This window comes from Andrographis paniculata, unplaced genomic scaffold (assembly GCF_009805555.1).
Source record: "Andrographis paniculata isolate CXL003 unplaced genomic scaffold, ASM980555v1 Contig61END, whole genome shotgun sequence".
Classification (NCBI taxonomy): domain Eukaryota; kingdom Viridiplantae; phylum Streptophyta; class Magnoliopsida; order Lamiales; family Acanthaceae; genus Andrographis; species Andrographis paniculata.
This window is the reverse complement of record NW_026137597.1, coordinates 72,587-77,418: the sequence shown is the minus strand read 5'-3', so window position 1 is coordinate 77,418 and position 4,832 is coordinate 72,587. Positions and strand designations below refer to the sequence as shown.

The window sequence follows — 4,832 nt, the reverse complement described above, 5'->3', positions numbered from 1 at the left end:
TCTAATTAATTTGGTACACCGGCCCTTTGCATTTTCACTTACCAAATAATCGGTTGCAAAATAACCGATTATCCAACAATCTCCCACATGAGTGAAAATGCCCATAAAGAACAAAAGCTCAACTCAATCCCTTGAGATATTGACACATCAGGACAGGTAGCTTTTGGCTTTGAATCTTTCATAGTCAACATTACAGAGTGTACTGGTGGCCCAGTTGACGTGATGTATTGAAATATTCCACCTCTGCGTGCACTTAGTCAATAATATTGACGCGTCGCCATCTCAGTCTCATCTTTGTTCTCACATTTTGATCTATTTCGACCGTGGATCTCGTCTTTGAATTCATAAGTATTTCGATTGAAGTGGCTCACACTTCACACTTATATAGGTAATCCTATCTCAAGGTATCTAACTCACATCTTTAGGATCATTAAGAGTTATTGACGTAACCTCACCACTTTTGCACATTTTAACACTCATTATTTTTCAAGGAATTATAATTGAGTGTTTGTTCTGGACTCTCACAGCTTAGTTTTTCTATTGAACCAAGGCTTTGGATTTCCAAGTGATTTGGTTGGGTTACCAATGTAATTGTTTCTATCTTGTGAATTTCAAATTTATTCCCTTTAGTAGTTTGTACATTTGATCTCTCTGCAACCCTTTGGTTAGCGGATCCGCTAGGTTTTCTATTGACTTTACATATTCAATAGTCAAGACCCCACTGGGGATCAAATGCCTTACAATGTTATGTCTACGTCGGATATGTCGGGATTTACTATTGCAAATTCCATTCTTAGCCCTTGCTATTGCAGATTGGCTATTGTAGTGAATCATTAAAAGAGGTAGCGGTTTAGTCCAATATGGAATATCATCTACGAAGTTCCTCAGCCATTCGGTTTCTTCGCCAGCTTTGTCCAAGGCGATAAACTCTGATTCCATTGTGGACCGTGCAATGCACGTCTGTTTTGTGGATTTTCACAAAACAGATCCTCATCTGATCGTAAATACATATCCACTTGTAGACCGTGAGTCTTTTGCATCAGATATCCAATTGGCATCGCAATACCCTTCGAGTACCGGTGGATATATTCGCGTAGTGTATGCCAAAATTCAGAGTAAATTTAAGAGAACTTAATACTCTTAATAGCGTTTTTCAGTATTCATGACTGGGGTCGCTAGTGTATCGACTCAGCTTGTTTACAGGGCAAGCCAGGTCGGGCCTTGTACAATTTGTTAAGTACACTGTACGCTGAGGTCCATTGGGCTTTTCACTGGAGTGTTGTCGTAGGCATTGAATTTTCTCAATATTTTTTCCACATAGTGGGACTGATTCAGAAGAACACCTTCGTCTTGTCTTAGAATCTTCATTCCAAGGATGACGTCGGCTAGCCCCAAATCTTTCATGTCGAATTACGACTCAATATGCATTTGACCTCATTGATCAGGCTGACCTCTTTAGCCATGATCAGTAGGTCGTCTACATATAGACATATTATGATAAAACCGGAAGGTATTTCTTTGATGTGGACACACTTGTCACACTCGTTTATTTTAAAACCATTTGATAATATAACATTATCAAATCTCAAGTACCATTGTAAAGGTGCTTGGTTCAGCCCGTACAAAGAGTTTATCAGTTTGCACACCTTGTTCTCTTGGCCAGGAATGACATATGCTTCTGTTTGTTCCATATATACCTCTTCTTCTAATTCACCATTTAGAAAAAGCCGTCTTCACATCCATTTAGTGAATCTCAAGATTGTTCAAAGACGCAATCGAAATAAGCACTCGAATGGATGTTATCATGGTTACTGGTGAATATGTGTCGAAGACGTCAAACCCTCTGGTTTGTCTGTAGCCTTTTACTATGAGACGGGCTTTTAATTTGTCAATAGACCCATCAGTCTTGAGCTTCTTTTTCAAAACCTATTTACACTCTAGCGGTTTGCAACCTTCGGGTAGATCAGATAACACCCAAGTGTTATTATGCATTATTGAGTATATTTCACTATATATTGCTTCCTTACAAAAAGGAGCATCAGGACTAGATAGTATTTCCTTGATCGTTGTTGGATCATTGTCTAACATATACATAACAAAATCCAGACCAAATGTTTTCTCTACCCTTGTCCTTTTGCTACGCCTAGGCTCTGAAGCCTCTTGATCTAGGCTATTGGTCACTTTTCTTTTTACGCCCCGTAGTTCCTCATCTACGAATTTTGGATTGAACTGCATCATTTCCTTACAAGGGTAGATATTTCCAAAGAATGTGGCATTCCTTGATTCTATAGTTGTAACACCCCCAGTTGGCTCATACTGGAAATGCTACCGCCACACTGCATCATGAGGTCGTCACCTCCTACTTCGGGCCCCACAACACAGTGTTAAGGCTAAAATTAATTATATAAGCATTTTATTATTTCCAAAAAACAAGTTTATAAATATTTACAAAAACATACTCCCAAAACGGGAGGTTTTTCTAGTTAGAATTTACATATAATACATCAGATGCAGTTCACTCATTCAGCCCGTCTTTCTATCTCCCGAGACGTCCCCTGTCCCGGAGGTGCCATGCGTACCTGAATCAAATATTTTTCTTAAAAGCAGTCTAGAATTAAATCCATTTTAAGAACTAACATAAAATATGCCATGTCATGCTCGAAAATAGAGTTTAATTTCCGTCATTTGCAAAATAAATGCCATGCCATGCCCATACTGAAATAATGTAACAATAATGTCAAAATCGACAACTCATGCACATATACCCATATACATAGGTCAAAGTGAGCAGCCGGAATAACCTCGGCTCCATAATTACAGCTCACTAGACTACCATCAATAAATAGCCGGAAAATCCTCGGCTCAAGGAAGGACCTGGTAAACCCATAATAATATAACGGTCACCCGGTCACTCCCATATACCCACCATACGACTCCCGCAATCAATACATGGATAGTCGAACGTTGTCGCCATTAACCACAAGACACCCCATAGTCTGTGATAGCGAAGATAGGACCCTCCTGTCTAGCCCTACCCCGTGTAACGTAGTAGAATCCGTGCAACCTGGAATCACCCGAAGGAAACCCGGAAACTCTACTCCTCCTCGCACGCCCTAACGGGATCGCGTTTGGAGTTTGGCATATGATCCTAAACTACCGGTAGACCTCACTAGTAGCTACTCCAATGAGTGGAACAACACCGAACACGAATGATTAGACCAAATACGTCTCAACTGCAATGGGTCTAATCCCTGAATGACCGTGCGACTAAGTCACCCAGTTGTCCGACTACTATCGTCCACTATCGCCAAAGTGTTACGGTACATCGGGGTCGAATATCCTAACCCCAGATGATGCCCTCGCCTAGCACTACCGCACACGGCGACTAAACGATAGATCCATAAAACATATCCGATAAATCGTGCGATGTGTGCAGCATGTCAATAAGTGAATTTAATGAAAAGGGCTGGTGAGACGGCCCACCTATCCTCCTTTTCATAAATTCACCAACACGATCAAATACGTATATCAAATATCGTAAAACGAAGTTTCACACATGCATATACACACACATATATACATATATAGATGCACTGACCAAATGATTCCACATAATATCATATCAATATCAGAATCAGAATCACATGCAACATAAATACCTAATTTCTTAAAATTAGATTTAATTCCCTACTGCTTACCTCCTACCGATACTTTCTGGATTTTTATAACTTCACCCAAATATCCTCCAACGTACACCTGTTCCATTATTTACTCAAATCAGATGAGCTTTATGCTTATTCTCAGGAGCTACCTGCTTATTCAAAACCTAATTTCTATAATTAACTCGTCGGGCTCCAAACTTTTATATTTAGTAGAATATGATATTCTAGCTATAAAATCCTTCTACCTCATAATATTTATATTGCCCGATTATTAAATAAAAATACGCAAAGGTATGAACAAGCAGGCAGGTGCAATATACTGCCGTTTTTTATTCGACTTGGATTGGTACGAAATTCTCAAAATATAACGTCGGCGCTACGAATAGGCTATTAGCTAAAGAAATTCATCGATTAAATAGCTAAATAGCCAATTTTGAATTTTTGAAGAATTTCTAATTTAATACTCCAATATCAAAATTCGTATTAAAATTTATAATCGGACTCTACGAATAGCAAGGAATACCATACCGAAATCGGAATCGAAATCGAACGGCTAAATCTTTTCTTTCTTCTTTTCTTCTTTCTCTTCTTTCTCCTTCGCGTTCTTCTGCTTCGGCCTTCCTTCACAGGTAAGTTTGTTATATATATATATAATTATATTATTATTATATATATTATATTATATTATTATTATTATTATTATTATATATTTTATATTTTATATTTATATTTATCAATATTTATCCGTTTAACAGTCTATTTAATTATAACTAATATACAAAATTGGAATATAATTTATCCCAAAATATTAATTTCTTGATTCCATTACTATTGTCAAATATTTATTTGCTATAATAATATTATTTTATACATTCCGAAATCGGGGCATTACAATCCACTCCCCCTTAAAAAGATTTCGTCCCCGAAATCTAAACTCAAACACATAACAAGGCAACTTAATTAAACAATTGTGGGTATGCCTTGAACATTTCTTGTTCTACTTCCCACGTGGCCTCTTCCGCTCCATGTCTGGACCACATTACTTTCACCATACGAATATCTCGATTCCTCATGGTTCGGACCTTTGTGTCCATGATCCACAGAGGCTTTTCTTCATACGAAAGATCTTCATTCAGCTCTATCTCATCTGGAGATAAAATATGAGAAGGA

At 37.9% G+C, this 4,832-nt stretch overlaps 1 long non-coding RNA gene across 1 annotated transcript; it reads right to left on the bottom strand.

Annotated features, from left to right (window-relative positions):
- Window positions 1-2,314: 2,314 nt before the first annotated feature.
- Window positions 2,315-4,270, bottom strand: LOC127260229 (uncharacterized). Its single transcript, XR_007840657.1, has 3 exons — window positions 4,191-4,270; window positions 3,699-3,756; window positions 2,315-2,579 (listed from the first exon to the last, which is right to left on the bottom strand). It is a non-coding gene; the product is annotated as an uncharacterized LOC127260229 (long non-coding RNA).
- Between the last annotated feature and the right edge of the window lie 562 nt (window positions 4,271-4,832).